This window comes from Bombus huntii, unplaced genomic scaffold, assembly GCF_024542735.1.
Source record: "Bombus huntii isolate Logan2020A unplaced genomic scaffold, iyBomHunt1.1 ctg00000060.1, whole genome shotgun sequence".
Classification (NCBI taxonomy): domain Eukaryota; kingdom Metazoa; phylum Arthropoda; class Insecta; order Hymenoptera; family Apidae; genus Bombus; species Bombus huntii.
In genome coordinates this window covers 968,813-993,024 of record NW_026099321.1, presented here as the reverse complement: position 1 = coordinate 993,024, position 24,212 = coordinate 968,813, and the positions used below count along the sequence as shown (strand labels likewise).

At 37.2% G+C, this 24,212-nt stretch overlaps 2 protein-coding genes and 1 pseudogene across 2 annotated transcripts in view; all 3 read right to left on the bottom strand.

Moving 5' to 3' along the window:
- Positions 1-24,212, bottom strand: part of LOC126875922 (uncharacterized) — a 258,532-nt gene that overhangs the window by 14,356 nt on the left and 219,964 nt on the right. The window lies entirely within an intron of this gene.
- Positions 1-24,212, bottom strand: part of LOC126875919 (uncharacterized) — an 87,918-nt gene that overhangs the window by 24,514 nt on the left and 39,192 nt on the right. The gene's annotated exons all lie outside the window — the stretch shown is intronic.
- Positions 6,241-8,541, bottom strand: LOC126875921 (luciferin 4-monooxygenase-like; annotated as a pseudogene).

Genomic DNA, 24,212 nt, shown 5'->3' with positions numbered 1-24,212 from the left:
ATCTTCGTGCGATAAGTGATTATCTATCTATCTATGCTCATCAGTGTAATCTAAGTGTTGGAAATATATAATTAATAATTCTGTGAATCATAGTGTTATACAAACTCAATCACCCCTATTATCTCAACGGAAATCAGGGGATCGATCAAGTCGTGGTGTCGATTGTTATAATCGTAACGGGAATTTACGACTCCCGTTGACGTCTCTCCTAGCGACTACGTCTCCCCGCGATTGGTCGAACAAACAATAGTTACGCGCCTTAAATTCTAATTTTCACCCGATTAAATTTCGGGTTTACATTAGAATTAGAGTTAGGGGCGTGACACTAATCTTCATTTGGATTACACATTGTCGTTATGCAATAGAGAAGACATTGACTGGTACAAATGCGATTACCATAGAACCGGACAAGTAACCGTGGTAATTAGATACTCGAGAGACTAATGACAATGATCCTAGGTTCAATAACGAATCCACGGACAACGGGACGGTAGTCGTACGCACTCGCAAAAATCTAAGTCGGATTCTGTGTTAATATTCGCTGACCGTAAGGAGTTAATCCTTTTTGTCGATGAGACCGCAAGAGAGAATGACTTTCCGTCCCGGTGATACCCCATAGGAAAACTAAGAGGGGGTGTGTCTACGGACACGAGATCATCGGATTCGTCGGGGACATCCTATGTTCGGAAAGTAAGGGAAATTGACGTTGCTGCTAACTGGCCAATCTCCATATCGGTAGTTAGAAAAGGATGCTAGCTGCCCTTGAGGGAGGGTTGCTAGTGGGAGAAGTGCTAGAGGGAGAGTCGTTCGTGGAAAAATAGGTCTCTCCTGTCTTCCCGTAACTGGGACAAAGACTGTGTATCTGTTGAAGGATTTTAGGTAACTAGATATTAGTGTTTATGACGGTCCTCGGGCTAGCCGATCACGTACTGTGGAGACGCGTCGACATCTGGTAAACATCCTGCCCAGAGAATAGGATCTGCGTGTGGCAAGCTACGGGACAGAAACCATTGGAATGTTTACTGCCAAGTGCCGCTACGGATCTTTCTTTTAAGGAGAGCTATAGGATTACTCAATGTAATATCGTAGAATAGATTTGAATTAGAGGTCGGTTGAAAATAGAAAAAAACCCTGTACGTCGTCTTTCGTGGTTTGTTTACATCCAAGAGCGCCTAGTAACAGCGATGCGAGAAAGGATAAGCAGCGTCAAAACAGAGGTACGGTATCATATTTCAAGGAGTGGCAATCGAGAGGCCAGAGTATGTGAGCCGAAAAGTGTGTATGTGTGTGAGAGGACGAGAGCAAGAACGAGCACGACCGGGCAGGAGTGTATTGGCGGAGATCAGAGCTAATTGAGTCGTTGAAGAGTAGAGTCGTTAGAGGTTTCGAGTTGTCGAAGAGTAGAGTCGTGAGAATTGATAGAGTTGTTAGAGAGAGAGTGTGTGTGTTAGATTCGTTGTGACGAGAGTGGTCCAATAACTGTAAAGTTATTTGATATAGATACGAGTATTGCATTTAGTTTCCGTTAAATATCGTTCTCTGTCCAATTTATATTTGTATATTCAATTTATTATTAATAAATTGTAAGTAATCGAAAAAAAAAATTTCTATCCTTATTTTTCGATATTACACTCAATGCCTTTGTTAAATGGAGAGTTCGTCCCGTTCACCGCGGCCACGTTCGGCGACTAATTGTCGCCTTGAGCCCAAGCTCATTGTCACAAGACTCAAACAAATACAATTGGTTAGAATGACGGCAAATCGTTTAGTTACAACTGTAGATTTTAATTACAATGTTTTTATGGATTTTCCCGAGGTTTCAGAGGGAAGGCACCGGTGTCCTCTTATCTGCGACAAGTATAATTTTATAACGTATTACGTTAGATATAATAACGTAATAACGTATTACGTTATATAGTATAACGTTACAACGTATTACGTTATATAGTATGACGTTATACGGTATTACATTATATAGTGTAACGTTATAACGTATTGCATTTTATAGAATAACGTTATAACGTATTACATTATATGGTATAACGTTATAACTTATTACGTTATACAGTATAACGTTATAACGTATTGCATTTTATAGAATAACGTTATAACGTATTACATTATATGGTATAACGTTATAACTTATTACGTTATACAGTATAACGTTATAACGTATTACATTATATGGTATAACGTTATAACGTATTGCGTTATATGGTATAACGTTATAACGTATTACGTCTTATAGAATAACTTTATACTATATAACGTTATACCATGTAACGTTATACCGTTATTATTACATTATATAGTGTAACGTTATAACTTATGACGTTCCACAGAATAACGTTATAACGTATTACGACAAATGGTATAACGTTCTAACGTATTACGTCTTAGAGAATAACGTTCTAACGTATTACGATATATGGTATAACGTTATAACGTATTACGTTTTATAGTGTAAAGGTGTAACGTATTACGTTATATAGTATAAAGTTATATGGTATAACGTTATAACATATTACGTTTTGCAGTGTACAGCTATAACGTATTACGTTATACAGTATAACGTTAGACCGTATTACGTTATATAGTATAACGTTATAATGTATTACTTTATATAGTATAATTTTATAACGTATGACGTTACATAGAATAACGTTATAACGTATTACGTTACATGGTATAACGTTATAACGTATTGCATTTTATAGAATAACGTTATAACGTATTACATTATATGGTATAACGTTATAACTTATTACGTTATACAGTATAACGTTATAACGTATTACTTTATATGGTATAACGTTATAACGTATTGCGTTATATGGTATAACGTTATAACGTATTACGTTTTATAGAATAACGTTATAACGTATTACGTTATATAGAATAACGTTATAACGTATTACGTTAGGTAGTATAACATTATAACGTATTACTGTATATAGTATAACGTTATAACGTATTACGTTAGGTAGTACAACATTATAACGTATTACGTTATATAGAATATCGTTATAACGTATTACATTAGATAGTATAACGTTATAGGGTATTAGGTTAGGTAGTATAACATTATAACGTATGACGTTATATAGTATAACGTTATAACGTATTAAGTTATACAGTATAACGTTATACCGTATTACATTATATAGTGTAACGTTATAACTTATGACATTCCACAGAATAACGTTATAACGTATGACGTTACATAGAATAACGTTATAAATTATTACGTTATATGGTATAAAGTTCTAACGTATTACGTTATATAGTTTAACGTTATATGGTATAACGTTATAACGTATTACGTTATATAGTATAACGTTATAACGTATTACATTAGATAGTATAACGTTATAACGAATTACGTTAGGTAGTGTAGCATTATAACGTATTACGTTATATAGTATAACGTTATAACGTATTACGTTATATGGTATAACGTTATGACCTATTGCATTTTATAGAATAACGTTATAACGTATGACGTTATATGGTATAACGTTATAACGAATTGCATTTTATAGAATACAGTTATGACGTATTACATAATATGGTATAACGTTATAACGTAGTGCGTTATATGGAATAACTTTATAACGTATTGCGTTATATGGTATAACGTTATAACTTATTGCATTTTATAGAATAACGTTATAACGTATTACATTATATGGTATAACGTTATAACGTATTGCATTTTATAGAATAACGTTATGACCTATTACATTATATGGTATAACGTTATAACGTATTACATTATATGGTATAACGTTATAACGTAGTGCGTTATATGGAATAACTTTATAACGTATTGCGTTATATGGTATAACGTTATAACGTATTGCGTCTTATAGAATAACTTTATACTATATAACGTTATACCATATAACGTTATACCGTTATTATTACATTATATAGTGTAACGTTATAATTTATGACGTTCCACAGAATAAAGTTATAACGTATTACGACAAATGGTATAACGTTCTAACGTATTACGTCTTAGAGAATAACGTTCTAACGTATTACGATATATGGTATAACGTTATAACGTATTACGTTTTATTGTGTAAAGGTATAACGTATTACGTTATATAGTATAAAGTTATATGGTATAACGTTATAACGTATTACATTAGATAGTATAACGTTATAACGAGTTACGTTAGGCAGTGTAGCATTATAACGTATTACGATATATAGGTATAACGTTATACCGTATTACGTTATATAGAGTAACGTTATAACTTATTACGCTATGTGGTATAATTTTATAATGTATTACGTTATATAGAAAAACGTATTGACGTATTACGTTATATAGTATAACGTTATAACGTATGACGTTATATAGTATAATTTATAACGTATTACGATATATAGGTATAACGTTATACCGTATTACGTTATATACAGTAAAGTTATAACGCATGACGCTCCGCAGAATAACGTTATGACGTGTTACGTTATAAAGAATAACGTTATAACGTATTACGTTATATAGTATAACGTTACAACTTATTACGCTATATAGTACAATTTTATAACGTATTACGTTATACAGATCAACGTAATAACGTATTACGTTATATAGTATAACGTTACACCGTATTACGTTATATAGTATAACGTTACACCGTATTACGTAATATAGTATAACGCTATATGGTATAACGTTATAACGTATTACGTTTTATAGTATAACTTTATAACGCATTCCGTTAGATAGAATAACGTAATAACGTATTACGTTATATAGTATAACGTTACATCGTATTACGTTATACAGTATAACGTTATAACTTATGACATTACATAGAATTAAGTTATAACGTATTACGTTATATAGTATAACGTTATAACGTATTACGTTATATAGTATAACGTTATACCGTATTACATTATATAGTGTAACGTTATAACTTATGACGTTCCACAGAATAACGTTATAACGTATGACGTTACATTGAATAACGTTATAAAGTATTATGTTATATGGTATAACGTTATAACGTATTACGTTATATAGTATAACGTTATAATGTATTACTTTATATAGTACAATTTTATAACGTATGACGTTACATGGTATAAAGTTATAACGTATTACGTTATATAGTATAACGTTATAACGTATTACGTTATATAGAATATCGTTATAACGTATTACATTAGATAGTATAACGTTATAAGGTATTACGTTAGGTAGTATAACATTATAACGTATTACTTTATATAGTATAACGTTATAACGTATTACGTTAGGTAGTACAACATTATAACGTATTACGTTATATAGAATATCGTTATAACGTATTACATTAGATAGTATAACGTTATAAGGTATTACGTTAGGTAGTATAACATTATAACGTATTACGATATATGGTATAACGTTATAACGTATTACGTTTTATGGAATAACGTTCTAACGTATTACATTGCATAGTATAACGTTATAACTTATTACATTAAATAGTATAACGTTATAACGAATTACGTTAGGTAGTGTAGCATCATAACGTATTACGTTATATAGTATAACGTTATAACGTATTACGTTTTATAGAATAACGTTATAACATATTACGTTATATAGTGTAACGTTATAACGTATGACGTTACATATAATAACGGTATAACGTATTACGTTATATAGAATAACGTAATAACGTATTACGTTATATAGTATAACGTTATAACGTATGACGTTACATAGAATAACGTTATAACGTATTACGTTATACGGTGTAACGTTATACCGTATGACGTTACATAGAATAACGTTATAACGTATTACGTTATATGAAATAACGTTATAACGTATTACGATTTATAGAATAACGTTATAACGTATTACGTTAGGTAGTATAACATTATAACGTATTACGGTATATAGTATAACTTTATAACGTATTACGTTAGGTAGTACAACATTATAACGTATTACGTTATATAGAATATCGTTATAACGTATTACATCAGATAGTATAACGTTATAGGGTATTACGTTAGGTAGTATAACATTATAACGTATGACGTTATATAGTATAACGTTATACCGTATTACGTTATATAGTGTAACGTTATAACGTATGACGTTACATAGAATTACGTTATAACGTATTACGTTATATAGTATAACGTTATAACGTATTACGTTTTATAGAATAACGTTATAACGTATTGCGTTATATGGTATAGCGTTATATCGTATTACGTTTTATGGTATAACGTTATAACGTATTACGTTTTATAGAATAACGTTATAACGTATTACGTTAGGTAGTTTGGACGAAAAACTTACATCCGACGGAAGCGGTGTCGCACCGGAAACGATCTCTCTCACGCTGCTGAAATCGCAATTTGGCACCATTGGATGCTTCGCAAGACCAACAAAAACTGGAGGCACCAATGGTATATGCGTAATTCTGTATTTTTCTACGGAACTGAGTAACGTTTCTAACTCGAAATTTCGCATTATGTACACAGCTGCACCGCAACTTATTGCCGTATTCATCATTCCGAACGCATAACCGTGAAATAATGGCAAGAAAACTAGTATTCGGTATCCGCGTCGAATATCCATTGATCCTGGGGCACTTCGATTAAGAACAAAATGCAATTGAATCGAATATTTATTATTTCAACTAGAATGATAAGAGTTAAGAAGCACAACAATAGAGAAAATATTATATAGTTGATTTGAATAAAGAATGGTTTGTTAATCATATAAAACGAATAATATATATTTAAATTTAGCATAAATAAAAAATAAATCTCGAAATATATGTGTGGTCTTAGATCAACCGGATACATTGTGTATATTAATTTAATATATTTACCTTAGAGTTTTGATGAAAAGTAACAAATTTCGATGAGACAACATTACTCCTTTTGGAAGGCCTGTTGTACCGCTAGAACATAAAATAGCTGCCATTCTTTTCCTGTTATGATCTATCTGCACCGGTGAAGACGCATAGAGATCCGTGATACTTTGATATTTTTCCAAAACCTTGTCTCAGGTTATTATATTTCCATCAAGAGGTTTATCATCCAATTCGATTAATTTCATATTCCAGCTTACAGTAGATGCAATTTTCGCCAAAATGTTTTCAGTGCGTCGCGATACAAACAACACCCGTGGCTGATAAATTTCCAGCATGTGCGTAAATTCTCCTACGTAAAAAATTGCATTAGATATGATTAAATAACGCATATGCTGCATCGCGTAACTTAACCACTCCGCGTAACAAGGTGACAGTTTTACAAAAGATCTAGAAATATTCGAAAAGCCTTACAAAAGCTTTTTCCGATATCCGTCTCCGCAAGGAGAGGCTGAAACAACTTTCTTTGAAATAACATATTTTTCGTAGAATGTTTACTCTGAGAAGATATTCGGAGTAGTTAAATACAATTTAATCGTATACGATTAAAAATTAGTATAGTTTGTATCTCTAAAAGGTGACGGAGTAACGCATATTGAGAATATAAGTGATTATTAATTTCCGCATCTATATACACAATATTTAACAATTTAATATTAACAATTATTGTTTACACTACATTATAAAAATTGGTGTTAGAGTAAGTACTGTTTCTAGACTTTTATTGTTAATTCTGCAAATGTAATGTAAATAAATTTAGTCTTTAATTAAAGTATCTAATTTATGATCTCTGTTTCTAGTAGTTGTAAAATTCTATAATAAACTCGAGGCAAATAATAAAGTCGAGACTCGATTTCATTAACTTATATATGGCATAATCAGTGGAGTTATCAGAAACATGCAAGTTTCCAAAAAAGAAGAGCAAATTTTTCTTTCCACTTTTTACGTTCTGCCTTCGTTAAACTTCTATAATATTAAACACGCACGTACTTTTAATTAAATTAATTTCTTTGTTATTATAAAATAATTCGTAAAAGCTGCTTGGAGAATATCTTACTTTCTGTATATGCTGGATTCAACGGTGCAAATGTAGCTCCGATAAATAACGTGCTACATATCGATACCACGTAATGTGGATGGTTTTCAGCTGCAACGGAGATTCTGTCTTCCACCTTGATTCCATAATTTCTCAAAGCAACAGATAATATTGTGCTTTTTTCGAGAATATCCTTGCATGTGTAGTGTTTACCAGTTTGAATATCTACCTGATATAGTAACATGCAAGTATTACAATATAAAACATAGTAATCAAAATGAATCATTTGTATTGTCGTTTCTTACTCTGTTTATATAAAAAAATCTATCTTGTTTAAATTGAGACTGTTGATTACTCTGACAATGTACATGCTAATACAGCCATCTGTAATCGCAATATGCGGGTCGCTTATCTAGAACGAAACGTACCAGGTCGTTAATTGTTCGTTGCAACGGTAGTGTCAAGTATTCCATCCGTAAGAAAAGCTTATTTTCTGACGAAAATTAGAAGGACTGTAATGTCTAATTCAAAATCAGTACAATCACGAGTCTACCTCAGCTTTTTATCTTTCAATAAAATCTCTAATATGGACATCAGGAAATGATAAAACGAATGGCCTGCGACTGATTTGCTTCACTGCATCTTATATCAATTTATATTTTGTCTCGTTTATATTCTGCGGCAATCGTTCTTGTTTCTCACAGCTCAGCCATTCTGTAACGATGAACCGTTCTAACATTCGCAGTGTTTCAGTGTAAACTGTTTGATTGTTCCGATTTAAAAATGATGGAGCTGTAAAGAAGCATATCCGGCATTGCTCCCTCTTTGGTTTTAATTTCGAAGGAGGTGGCAGTAAAAACTAAACGGTTTATTGAATCTCATGCTGACGGTGTTGTATCGAATACCCGGATGGAATATAATTAAACGATATATCCGATAAATTTCAGAGTCAAAATGAAATATACCTTTTAAGCGGCACTACAGGTTATACGCTTGGACGGTTTATAGTTTATTGTTGTAATACAGCAGGAATGTGGACGATACACGACGATGTTAGCCGAAAATTGTGTGTAATTAAAAATCCCTAGGCGGTTAAAATACATTCAACCACAATAACATTTATAGAAATATAAAAATTGTATTGAAAATACAATTAGATGGCGTATTTATGAGATAATAGTAATAAGGTAGCACATATATCGAGCAGCATGTGTTATGCATTTTATGTTACATGCCCCTGTTTTTACGTTTGTTGTAAAGGAACGAATATTATTATTTTTTATCCTGTGTTCACTGAATCAAATGCTGTAACGATTGCTCGCAAAAATTTCCAAGTTTTTCTGTATTATTCCGTTTATATTCCTTTAGTTTGATCAACGTGACGTTGTTCGGCCTTCTTGTAACTAAATATTTAGTGTGATACGCTATACCGAAATTATCACATTATTGAACATTTGGCGATAATATTTGTTGAAGGGTAGACAAATGAAAATTGTGGCTGGGCAAACGCGGACAAGATGCGAATAAACGGATGCAGTTTAGTCTTTGTAAAAATTCCCTCTTTCTCTCCTAATCGAGGTTCTACTGTGTACGTACAATTTAGCGTATTATTGCCGCGATCATATTTTATTTTTTTATTTCAAAGCTTGCGATTCCGAACATTATGTTTTCTCCGTAATCGTTTCAAGTGTGATAGCTAACTGACGTATACAGGTTGTGTAAAAAGGTGTCCGATACTCAAAGGGCTTATAGTGCCAACCGGGAGAAATAAATATCGACATAGTTCTAAAAGTAGCCCTTTCGATGTAAAATCAATTTTTATTTTTTAGCGTTCGATATCTTGAGTGAACCTCCTCGCAATATATCGAATATCGTCGGTAGGATCGAAATAACATAATCGCGAATTTAGTCAAGGATGAAAAAAATTCGTTTCGTAGGTCAAATTCGAAGGGTGCTGTGTATTTGTTATTTCCACTTTAGAATAGTAAAGGGACATTGTTAATCACACAAATAATCTTTGTTGATATTAGTAATAACTTTGCTGAGTGGAGGATAGTTCACCCAGACTTTAGAGATAAGCTTGTAATAATAAACATACATCGTTATCGTACAAGGATCGTGCATGTCATTTCTCGCATCATTCCCGCCTCCCATTCGCACTCAACAACTGGCGCTAACTGGATTTAATCTACGGATTCCAACTAAACTCTAGGAGAAACGGAAAATACGCACGAAAACGTGACCAACGCTAGAAAGATCAGCACGATCCACGACTAAAATCATCAACGCGCTTCTGATATGCAGGCGCTGGAAAACCGACCTTTGGTCCTTCAACTGCCAAGACTGCTTCGCATTCTGATTTTTCTTCATTCAACTGTGAGCATGCACGATAGTTTGGTTAACCCCAAAAAAATAATTAGAAAAAGTTTCACAGGTATCGGTTGGTCGTCGGAATGGACAAGACGACCTTAACCAAGCTTGCTGGTGCCCGAATAGTAAAAAGAACTACATTCTCATTTTCAAGTATTACAATCGTTTTTGATGTATCGTGTATGTGTCTCGTACATATTCCCTAACATAATGTACCTCGAGAATTTTTAACAATAATTCGTTAGAATTATGGATGAGCTCTAGTTATTGGTATTAATAGCATAATTAGTATTATAAAGTATTTGTTCCTTTTAATATATTCTATGTTCTACGACTCTTCGCTAGTAACGAGACACGTGTCTTTCTTTCGTTTTGAAGTCAAATCATCTCTAAATCAACAAGGAGACTGAATTTTAGTAGGTAAGTGCGTAGTTGTAAACATTTCTCTTCTTCTAAACACTCGCATCTAAATTTAAGTGGATTTTGCAGCAAAATTATAATCAATTCAACGTTTTCATTGCCTTATTTATTACAATACATTCTTTATAATTCAAGTTGACAGTAAACAAAATCCTGAATACACAGATTCAGTGAGCTAGTAATCGACGGTCATTGAATCTTTCGGCATCGATGTCGATCAAGATTCAAAGCGAATGTCGAAGAGCGAAAACGGAAGAAACAGAAACGTAAATGTACGTGTTCATGATATAAATTTGAATGCTCTGAACGTTAACCCATCAGAACGCATTTATTGTCTACAGCAATGTGAAACACGGGACATTTCAACTGGCGATCAACGTTTTCTAACAATATTTTGATCCATGCGCCTATTATCGGCAGAAGATCCTCGATCGATTCGAAACTCGATAAAGTAACCGGCAGGTGGGCGAGAAGGATCGCAAAGAGAACACTGCTGACAAATGTTGCACTTATCAACCGGTTCTTCATGGTGCTTTTTAAAAGTTGATTTATCTGTTGAAAGTAATTCTTTGTTTTCTTTAGCATTAACTATATTCGAATCGATAATTACAACAGTTTTTATCCTACTAGAATGTATCTATAAAATTAGGAAGTAATATAAACAAGTTAATTTCAATTATATTTTAGTCCTTTTAGTCAATTAATTTAGTTCCTTAGAAATCTAAGTGTAATACTATTTGCTATTATCAAAAAAAAAAAACAAAACGATATTTTCGAAAATAGGAGTTCCATAAATAAAGAAAGTAGAGATTTCACAATGACTCGACTATTGAGCAAGAATAAATTCTGTGCATCTGTTCGAATTTATTTGAATAATGACAGAATTAAAACCAATGATATTAATGACCAAATTTATACCTACCGATTGCTGAGAGAAGCGGATATTTCGCGTATACTCATATTCGTATCAACTGAAACTTGCAATTTGGAGTAACTGCGCGACTGTACACGAATCTCTATATATAGGCGGCTTCCGAACACGTAAAGTCCAAACTACGCGATACAATACCCGATAAACAATTTTTCAATTACGAACGAGAGTTATGAATTCGCGATGACCTTATCGTTTCCTTGCAATAAGCAGCTGCTCGCACGTTAATATTCGCACTTCCTTTAAAACGAAACAACTTTTCTTCTGTAAAGTCAATTCACATCAGAGACCAGGCCACACACCACGGACAGGATGGCACCCAGATGTCTGCATATCCTTGGCGCGCACCCTCAATAGTCTTAAGTGCCCACCAGGGGCCTTGGCATTTTCATAGTTAAGGTCCTTCGGACCAAGCGAGTATTTCCTGTCTTAGATTTCCCTTTACGTTTTTTGTCTACCACGTGTTAGCTTAGAAAGTTGGTTTTCTCCACATCTGGTATGTTCCGTTGGCAACTTTCTCGCGAGGGCGGCTAAAACCCTTCCTGGTCCACCAACCTTCTTATTATCCAATCGGAGACGGTGTCTACTACCCTCACTTCCTTAACCAAAATTGTCATCAACAAATCCGATAGTCCCGTGTCCTTAGACACACCCACCCCTAGCTTTCCTCAGACACAGTATCGTCAGTAAAACTTCACTTATTCTGTATCCTTAGAATAGTCAACATATCTATATCGGTCTCTACCCTTATAAGTCGCGTACTTAATGTATTGTTGTAACTAAGTCTTACATAACGTGGTTGGAGTGAATTGTGATTTATGCTAATTCAGTGCGTGTTACATTGTGATTGGTGAATTCACAATAAAGGTTGATTAAAACAAAGTTAATTGTTGTGTTACGACTCAACTATATTTTATTTCCAGCAACCAACCCTAAAAATTACGTGACATTTTGGCGATCCGTGCCAGGATCAGTCAGCTTCTAGAAAACGAAATTACGCATTTCGGGCTACGGTCAACTTCGAAGATTGAGGATCAACGGACCACTGCAACAGAGCAGACACCTCTGACGTTTCGACAAAGGAACACCGCAACGGAACCTTTCCTACGGGCTAAACGATCAAGGTGAGCGAACGCTAAGCTCTTTTGCCAAATAGCACAGACAGTACAAGTAGTATAACAATGGCAACGCCACAAGAAAGTAATACCGAAATGGTTGACGCCGCTTCAACTAGTAGTGGGATAGACCCAACAGTTAGGGCTATAATAGACTCATGGCAGAAAGAACGCGAGACCTCCACGCAACGATTTAACCTACTCGAAGCAGAGATCGCACGAATAAACGATAAGTTAGCAAGCATGCAAATGAGAAATGGATCAGAAGCCAGTTCCCTGATAACTATAGATGAAATAAACCCCACCACGGATCAATCAGCCTTCCGAGAACCTCCTCCAATGCCTCAGCCACCCCAATCACCCGAGGGCAGAGCGTTTCTCCAACGTTCTACGCAACCAGAGCTTAAAGCTACAGACGTAATAAGATGTATATCACAACTTAACGGCGAAAATGATATAGGAGTGGAAGAATTCGTTAGAGAGGTCGAAGAGATGAGGGTAATGTGTAGCGAACAGTACTTACTGCTAAGAATGATTAAGACTGAGAGAATTTCGGGAAAAGCAGCTATGGCAATACGTAGTGTGCACATCTCAGAATACGCACATTTATACCAAGCACTACGACAGAACTTAGCGACTCGAACCTCGGTCCGTGAAAACCAGGATCAATTACGAGACACTAGACAAGGGTTTAACGAAAGCGTACAGAGCTATATTACTCGGTTTAGACAAGCATACAATGAGTTACAGCACAGCATTACTAACGAATACCCAGATGAAATGATAGGATAGGCAAATAGGAGTTCGTTTGGTATTAACTTACTTGTGAAGTTATCCTTCTTGTACTCATCCCACTCCCTTTGCTTTTCGGCAAACGCTTACATTTGAATAGTCTCTAACTCGTCCTTAATTGTACTGTCGTCTCCTACGCCGATCCTGGTCTTATGGACCCTAGTTCTCAGATATATTTCTCTCAACATCTTCACTTTTATGTGGATCCCATTACAAGTCACAATTCTTTCAATAATTCAGTTCCTTTGGTCAAATAGCATTCTTCAAGTTCCCTGCACACACTCAGTCTGGTTTCTTCGTGATTGTCAGTAAGTTGTTTTGAAACCCATTTTGCACGTTACACAAGTTTAATTTATTGTGAGTGATAAAATAGACTGCTAATTTAATCGCAAAAGTCATTCGACAGCTAAGTAACTGAAAAACCAATTTCATATTTTCGAAACTATTAAGATTAAAATGATTGATTATCTGTTAAGCGGTCTAATAAATTCGGTGTGCTAGAAGATTTATCGAGTTCTCAAGTTTGTAGTATATCTTTAGGAAAAATTATAATTTCGTTATTTATATACACATATCTAATCGCAAGATCTCAAATCAGCTACCAGATTTTCATAAGACGAGGTCAAAATATGTCATTGAATAAACGAGAACGCCTCAACGTTACATTTATGAGATTAAATAACTTTTGCTTTTTGCTATCTTGGACACAAACAATGATTTTAACATCGACTTCTGCTTTTCGAAGTTACGTTGAAACAAGATTTACAATTTCAAAAAGTTTATCCCTGAAGCATCATGTTCATTGAAACGCAAAATTATTAATTATCGATACAAATTTTTCGCTTTAATGCTACCTAAACAAAATACTGAAGCTTACTTAGCAACTTCCCAATCTTTCCTACGTTTTGCTATATCAACGACAGGGATGAAACGCACTCCCGTACAATCAAATCTTCTTTTATACTGTACTTTTCCTAAACATTTATTGACGTGATATAAGTCATATGCAATGCCCTTAACACTGTTGCCTTTTTTAAAGCATGATTTTAACTTAACACGTCGCCTTTTTTTACCTTTTATCTTTCAAGATGCAAAGAAAGGTTTAAGATATGCTTTATTCAGAACGAAACGTACACTTGTACAGTTACAAAACGGCTGATAATTATATCATCAACAGAATACAGATTAGGTTGTATTAGGTTATCCAAAAAGTTTCTATTATGTCTGATCTACTTTGTTCTACAGTTATTTCTACATATCTTTTTATTCTATTTTTTGTTCTACAGTTAGAACAAAATGGATCATATATAATACAATAAAATAATACAAAACAAAAAGTGTTGTGCGTCTATTATTTCCTTATAAAACGGAAGAAACTTTTGGGAAAACCTAATACGTTTATTTAGACGCTATCTGATAAGGCGGGATGCGAAGATCGCAGAAAGAACTTTTGGAACAACCTAATAATTTTAACTTTAATATTTTGTTGCATATTCATTTGCATTGTAAAACGACTCCTAAGAGTTTTGGTATACGTTCGACTAATTTTGTTTGCAATGAATCTTGTGTTTTGTCCGTTAGAAAAGACCGATTTTTACAAATATTTTGGATGCTTCATGTAAATGAAGTAACAAATGAAGCACAAAAACTAAATTTATGTTCATGCGGATGCCAATATTAGTTAGATACAAACTTTTGCCATGTTATGGCATTTTCACGACTGAGAAATTAGTCAGACCTAATCTCCCAATAAGTACAAGAATAGTTTTACAATTGTACCAAAACTTATCACAATCAAACCTTGAAGCTGCAGGATACCATATTTATGCCGACCGTTATTTTACTTATATTGCCTTGGCTGATGCATTTATTAAGCATGAAATGTCACATAACTATTCAAACTAATAGAAAATTTATTCCGAATAATATAAAAAATCGAAAAATTGCGGAAAATGATATCGTTGCCTACGGAGACAGACATATTACTACTACCTTGGAGAGACAAACGAATCGTGACTATGTTTAGCACTTGTGCTACCACAACAATCACTAAACATCACTAAAAGAACACGAAGAGAAGGAACAACCAATATAGTGAAGCCAAATGTCGGATAAATTACGATAAATATGAGGTGGTTTAAGGTGTGCCCAAGAAATGCTCTAGATGTTCAACAATATAGTTTATTAATGACCAACAGTCAACAATCAACGCTCCACGCTTTTCGATTATGTTTGCTTCGCTGTTACATTGGACCCTTCGCACTTCGCTGTTCAAGGCCTAATGAATCTTTGGACAGATTCTTTTCTTTTCTTGCCCCTCGATATCCGCACTACGCACGCGTTCGTTAGGCGTTCGCGACCGTTGCCACGTACGTCTTCTTCCAAATATTCGACGGAAGGATGTAGGAAGCATGTCGGCCTTACACTTTCATGATATGGCGCTTTGTATCGCGAAGCCATCGAAAGGAGTTCCGTCGTCGAGTGCCGCCACGAATATATGGGCGGTGTAAAGCAGACCAGTAAACAGCTACATACCGTTTTATACGAAAGTCCCAAAAATGGTGGCGAAAATTACTTTTTTGCGGATTGGAAATATCAACAATAAATTCTTACTTATTATATAACGCAAACCAGAAGAAAAAGAATAAAAACAAAATAACGCATTTGCAATTCGTACGTCGCTTGATGGGTCAATTAATTGGGCATTTTCGTGACGCCGACCTCAAGAATACTTCATCAACTTCTGGAACAGCAGAAAGACTAAACGGCCTTTTACATGTCATTCGGCGAGATGACACAGAAGGAAGTAAAGATCGTGTGGAATGTTGTAATCGGAAAATCAAAGGTAGAAGAAGAGAATCGATGTACTATTGTGCCACTCGTTTGGTTAAACCTGTTAGGGAAGTGATACATTTACACTGCACATGAGAGTGTGTGTGTAAGGGCCAGAGGGCGTCAAGGTCTTAGTGGAGACAAAAGACTGCACGTAGGAACGCTTGAGTAAGAAAAGAAAAAGAGAAGAATCAATTAAAATGGAGAGATCGGAAATCATGATACCTATATCCGATGGTGAGGATTATGGAATGTGGAAGCAAAGAATCACGATGTTTCTCAAATATAAGGAATGCGAGGTTGTTACAACTAGAATGAAGAACGAAAGAGACGATGAAGACTGGGACAAAAAGGATTTGAAGGCGATAAATATAATTTATAGTGCAATATCGAACAGACAATTGGAGTATGTTAGGGAAGGAAAAACGGCGTATGATATAATAAAAAGGTTCGATGAAATGTACTTGAAAGAGTCGACGGCACTGCAGATCGTATGCAGCAGGAGATTGGAAAACATAAGACTGGAGAACTACAGTGATTCAGCATCATTCTTTAACGATTTCGAAAAATTAATCAATGAATTAAACAGTGCGGGCGCACAAGTAAATGAGAAGGAAAAGCTGAATTACATGCTGAATACGTTACCCGAAGAATACAGCTACATAGCGGACATAATAGACGCATTGAAAGAAGAGAATCAAACGGTAGCGTATGTGAAAAATAAAATAGAGATAACAGAGAAGAAAAATATATCCAATCGAGGAGAAAGGCAAACCATCGCCTTTTCTGCAAAAAAGGAAGGATGCTTCAGATGTGGAAGATTAGGACACATTGCGAGAGAGTGTCAAAATGGCGTCCAAGCGGGAAGCAGTAACGGCTATTGGCATGGGCCAACACGTGGTCGAAACAGAGGAAGAGGGAACAAAGGCAATACGAGCAGGGGACGTGGAAACTTTCATCGTCAATCAACAACCGGCACGGGCGAGCATGGAAACTCAAGAGCAGGCATATGGATAGCAACGGCGCACGCAGCAAACAGCAGTGGGACGAATGAAATAAGTAAGAACGAAATAGTGTGGCTATTAGATAGCGGTTGTACCGATCACATAATTAATAATATAAATTATTTCGATAAATCTATCGACCTAAAAGAACCGGTAAATATATATTTAGGCGATAATAGACCGATAAAAGCGACAAAAGTTGGGAATGTTATAAGTTATTTTGAAGCATTCGGAAAACAAAATAAAATAAATATGAGGGAAGTATTTGCGCGAAAGAAATGTCCGCAAATTTGATTAGTTTAGGTAAACTAACAGACAATAAGAATACGGTTATTTCCAAAGGAAATATTGCGAAAGTAATAGATGAGGATAATAAACTTACAGCTGTAGCGTTCAAAGAGAATGGGACATATAGAATAAAAAGTATATTGAAAGGGAAGAAGCACTTAGTAAACAGCGCCGAACGTAGTGGTATGAGTAAAAAGGAAAGATGGCATAGGATGCTAGGACACGTAAATTTTAAATATTTAGAGATTTTGGGTAAAGAGCAGCTAGTGACTGGCATACGGAATGAATTTGAAAAGGAACTTTTGAAATGTAGGGTGTGTATAGAAAGCAAAATGCATAACTTACCTTTCAAAAATAATCGAACTAAGGCTAGGGAAATAATGGAAATTATTCATACGGACGTATGTGGTCCCTTTAAGACTATCGGATTCAATGGAGAAAAATATTTCATTTCATTTATCGATGATTATAGTAAAATAGCTAGGATCTATTGTATAAAATCAAAAGACGAGGTCTTTGATTCTTTCGTACAATTCGTAAATGAAGCCGAAAATTTAACGGGCAAGAGGTTAAAAATAATAAGATGCGATAATGGTAAAGAATATTTAAATAATCGAATTTATAAATTTGCTAGGGATAAAGGTATAAGAATAAATAATTGCCCAACATACGTACATGAATTAAACGGGACAGCGGAAAGGTATAATAGAACAGTGATGGACATGGCGCGTTGCTTGTTAGCGGAAGCGAAAGTACATAAAAGGTACTGGCCGGAAATAGTTTGTACAGCGGTATACTTGAAAAATCGAATATTAGCGAATACTATAGAAAGAAAGACACCTTTTGAAATATTCTTCGGGAAAAAACCAAGTGTTAAAAATCTACATCTATATGGAAGTAAAGTTTTTGTAAGAAGGCCAGAACAAAAAAGAATTTCCAAATGGGACAAGAAGGCAGATATGGGAATTGTATTAGGATATAGTGAAGTAGGATACAGAGTTTTATTAGGTGGGAAAATAACAATAGCTAGACATGTAGAGGTCATAGAGACAGACACTAAATGTATCGGTTTTGAGGAAAAATCATTAGAGGCAGATAGAATTGATAGCGAAGATAACTATTCATTGGATGGTATGGATAAGGAAGAGTTAGAAGGTAGGAAAGATGAAAATAATAGTAGTATTGAAAGCTCAAACACTCCTAGGAGATCTACACGTATTAAGAAAACTCCAGTAAGGTATCCAGAAAAGGAAAATATTTGCGAGATTCATTCAAATTATTGTAAAGTAGATATCCCTCGTACATTTGAGGAGGCAATCAGACCTTTAAGATATTGCTATCATATTGTTGTCAAAATGGATTAATAATTGAGCAAACGGATGTAGAAACTGCCTTTTTAAATGGTGAAGTAACCTCGGAGATATATGTAAATCAACCAAAGGGATATGCGGACGGAACGAATAGAGTTTGTAAATTATCGATAGCGCTTTATGGGTTAAAAGAAAGTCCGAGGGACTGGTATGAGTGTTTTGATAAGTATGTGACGAGATTAGGTTTTAAGAAGAACAATATAGAACTGTGCCTATATACTTATGGAGAGGGAGAAAATGTTGCTTATTTGTTAATATACGTAGACGATTTGTTGATTTGTAGTAAAAACAAAGGGAAGATACAAGGTGTAAAAAAATTATTAACTGATAAATTTGAAATGAAAGATTTAGGTGAAGTAAAAGAATATCTTGGAATAAATATAGAGTATGTGTTTCGATCATTCGCGGAGAGACGCGATCGCGAGATATCACGTCAACGAGAGTTGTAAGTTCTCGTTACGATTAAACAATCGACGCCACGAACTGATCGATTCCCTTATTTCGATTATGATAATAAGGGTAGTTCAATAAAATTTCACAGAATTAACACAACTAAATTAATGTTTATTGCAACAACTTATTAACTAGAAAGATATAAATGGAACAACAAAAAGAAATGTGACTACGTAATGCGCGATATAAGATATGTGTTGACTGTTTGGTTTCTCGAAACGTTCTGATTTTTTCTGGAAGGCGACCCCCACTACCTTCGGATCACGCCACATTCTTTTACGCCAGATAAAATAACGGCCACGAATCGACGTTTCTGGAGGTCGCCCTGCTTAATGAACCATGCGCTTGCCACTACAATGTTTGTTTTGCCGGGCAGCCGCGACGATCCGTCTGCGACATTATAGTGCCGCGACCGACAGTTAAGAATATAATCTATGGCAAGCCGCATGGCGTAACATCCTCCCCCCGTTGAGAGGGTACCGATCAAATTAGCGAGATGTGGTTGAAGTTCCCATCTTAGTTCGTCTCGGTGGCTAGTTGTTCGGGTTTCTCGAGATCGGGTTGAATTGGCAGTGGGACAAGCCTTTTGACGGCCCGATCCAAAACGCTCTTTGCCGTCTGAACTGTAGCTGTCCGGATGACACCATCGGCGCCTGGATGAACCTTGATAACTCGGCCCAGAGGCCAATGCATGGAGGGAACGTTGTCCTCTCTGAGGATGACGATTGTGCCTTTTTGGATGCCGTGTCCACCCTTGCTCCACTTATTGCGGTTGGTTAGCTCGTTCAAATACTCCTTATGCCAGCGGTTCCAAAAATGCTGTTTAAGCTGTTGGATATGCTGCCATCTGGAGAGTCGGTTCGATGGAATGTCTCTGAAATCTCGATCACGTAAGCACATTAGTGAATCGCCAATGAGAAAATGTCCGGGAGTGAGGACTAGGAGATCATTTGGATCGGTGGAGATAGGAGTTAGCGGGCGGGAATTGAGGACTGCTTCTATTTCTATGATAAGAGTATTCAATTGATCAGAGGTGAGTAACTCGTTGCCGGCTACACGCCTGAGGTGGCGTTTAAATGACTTCACCGCTGCTTCCCATAGCCCACCGAAATGCGGCGAATGAGGGGGAATGAAGCGCCATTCGATTTGTTTGTCGGCTAAAAATGCGGTCACTTTTTCCTTGTGATCGTCCGATTGTAATAAATCGTGAAGCTCTCGTAATTCGTTGCTTGCTCCTCTGAAGTTGGTGCCGTTATCAGAATGGATGGTGGAGCAATACCCTCGTCGAGCGATAAATCTGCGAAGAGCGGCGATGAAGGCTTCGCTAGTGAGATCGTCAACGAGCTCGATGTGTACCGCTTTAATTGCTAGGCATACGAAAATGGCTACGTATACTTTTATCTGACGACGGTTACGATCTCGTTTTTCCTTGATGTGGAACGGCCCGCAGTAATCGACGCCGACGTTTGTAAATGGGCGAGATTCCGTTACTCGCGCCTCCGGCAGATTACCCATCACGTATTCTACCGGCGGTGGTTGAGCGCGGCAGCAGCGGACGCAGCCTTTGATCGCCCGCCATACTTGACTTCGACCGTCAACGGGCCAGTATCTTTGTCTTACTGCGTATAACGTAGCCTGCGTTCCGGAATGCATGTGGATCTTGTGTTCGTGGTCTATGATGCGTGTTGTAACGGATGACTTAGGTAATACTATGGGATGTTTCTGGGCGAAGGTCATCGACGAATGACTGAGTCGACCCCCGACTCGCAATATTCCTTCCTTGTCTATGAACGGATTGAGTCGCGTGAGCTTACCCTTTATCGCCGCGTTCCGATCTTTTTGGAGTGTACGAATTTCCTCGGAGAAATGGATGTTTTGCAACAATTTTATCAGTTTATTGTGCGTTATGCGTAATTCAGTAACGGTTAGGGGTGCCGCTCGGTTCCTTTTCTGTTTCCAACGGAGGCAACGAGCTATGATTCGTATCAACTTGGGCCAGGATGAATATCTTTGCAACAAACTGTAATCGGCGGGGTTTGCGGACAGACAAATCGCCCCCTTCTGCTCCGGTACTTCAATTTGCGGTGTTAGCGCCCATGTCGGCCAATAGCCTTCCGACTGGTAGAGCCATGCAGGACCGTGCTGCCAGATGGTTGGGCGCAGAAACTCTTCGGGTGTTTGGCCGCGTGATATTAAGTCCGCGGGGTTGTCGTCGGTAGGAACGTGGCGCCAATCGCGGATGCTGGTTTTTGTTTGAATTTCGGAGACTCTGTTAGCGACGAATGTTTTAAGGGTGTGAGGTGATGTATTGAGCCAATGGAGGACGATAGTGGAATCGGTCCAATAGATAGTTCGAGTAATTTTGTGTGATAGGGCTTGTTGTACGGTTGACATCAGGGACGTAAGAAGGAGTGCTCCGCTCAGCTCGAGCCGAGGAATGGTCTGGCACTTGAGTGGGGCGACTTTCGATTTTGCGGTTAAAAGCTGGGTCCAAACACGGCCGTTGGTGTTAAGGGTTCGAAGATAAACACAGGCTCCGTAAGCCTTTTCGCTGGCATCGCAGAAACCATGCAGTTCAATTTCCATTGCGGACTCGATTATTGCCTTGCGTGGGAACCTGACGTTGTTTAATAAGGGTAATTGGGCATAGTACCTTTCCCACTCTGTATGTAACTCGATCGGAAGTGATTCATCCCAATCGATTTTTGACGACCATATTCGTTGAAGTAGCATCTTGGCCCGAACAATCACCGGTGCGAGCAGACCGAGCGGATCGTAAATTTTTGCAATCTCCGAGCTGATGATTCGTTTCGTGACTCGAGAGGGCGTGGGTTTGACTTCGACCGAGTAAAGAATAGAGTCGTCGGATGAATTCCAAAACACTCCCAGCGTCTTCAAGGTTTGCGAGTCGCCCAAAAAATGTTGGTGATTTGTTTCTTCTAAGGAAAGTCCGTGTAATAAGTCCTTATCGTTTGACGCCCATTTTCGTATGTTTAAGCCGGCCAGTTGAAGTAAATTGGTGAGTTCTGTTCTGAGCGTGAGGGCTTCGTTCTTCGTTTCAGCTCCGGTGAGAGCGTCGTCGACGTAGAAATCCCGCTGCAGTACCTGTGCTGCACGTGGAAATCGATGTCCTTCGTCCTCTGCCAGTTGCTTGAGGCACCGAATAGCTAGATACGGGGCTGCGGATAAACCGAACGTTACAGTGTTAAGCTCATATGTTTCTGTTTCTCCACTCGCGCTGCGCCATAATATCCTTTGATATTTCCGATCCTCTGGTCGTACGAGGAATTGCCGATACATTTTCTCGATGTCGCCGGTGAGTACGTATTGATGAGCGCGGAATCTAATTAATATATAAAATAAATCTTCCTGTAACTTGGGTCCTGTGTGAAGTGTATCGTTTAAGGAGGTTCCGGTAGTGCTTGGTGCCGATCCGTCGAAAACTACACGGAGTTTGGTGGTTTGGCTCGATGCTTTGGTCACGCCATGATGGGGTAAATAGTATCCGTTGTCGTCGGAGTGGTTGTCATTGACCTTCGTCATGTGTCCCAACGCCAGGTATTCCTGTATTACCGTTCGATATTCTGATTCGAAGCGTTTGTCGTGCTGGAATCGGCGATTGAGTGAGGCGAGTCGTTTACTCGCCAGCGTTTTAGAGGATCCGAGTGACTGAAGCTGATCGTTGAAAGGTAGAGCGACGATGTATCGTCCTTCGCTGGTGCGTCGGGTGTGGGCTTGGAAGTGTTCTTCGCATCGTCGATCTGCCTCTGAGATATGTTTAATTGAGGGTCCTTCATCGATTTCCCAAAACCGCGCGAGGTCTGCTTGTAAAGTCGTCGTGGATGTGTGAAATATGTTTGTAGCGGTTTGGGAAGTTGGACTCCCCCCGATTACCCATCCGAATCGCGTCTTTTGCAGACGCAGTCCAGGCTCGTCTGGCTGCGTGAGGTTGACTTGTCCCACACACATCGACGCGAGTGTTGAACCTGAGCTTAGTAGTACATCTATCGGAGCTGGTAAATGAAATCGTGGATCGGCCAATTTGAGATTTTTTGGTATCTCAAGTGTCGAACGATCGATGGGTTCGCTGGGAATTAAGGTTGATATGGTTGGAATGATAAGGAACGTTAATGTCCGCGTGTATGTACCGTCAGTGGAAGTGATCGTGGCCGTGATGTGTCGCTTAGAGGTCGTTGTCAAGGTGTCTAGAGCTCCGATCGGGACCGAACATTTGTTTTGCCTTATCTTTAACGATTTTGCTAATTCCTCGGTAATGAAGTTCATACTGGATCCGGTGTCGAGCAACGCTCGACAACGGATTGGTTGCTGTTTATCATTCAAAATATTAATCTGCGCTGTGATGACTAGATCATTGGACAGTAATTCGGATGCTATTGGTCTGGTATGTTCGGTCGTCAACGGAGTCGTCGATCGTCGGCGTCATTGGTTGTGTGTTCGTCTGTCACTGGGCGGTCGACTTGGAGACGCGGCTGTTCGTGGTGTTTCCGATCTGTGGTTTGTTGTGTGCTTTTTGCGGCGAGTGGGTGATACGTAGGGTGGCAAAGAAGGTGTTGTGGATCGGCTATTTGATGAGGAAGATTTCGGGCTGGACGTGCTGGAACGAGACCCTGAATGGCGTTTTGTCCTATGCAGCATTGTATGATGTCGTTCTCCGCATACGCGACATGATCCTGCG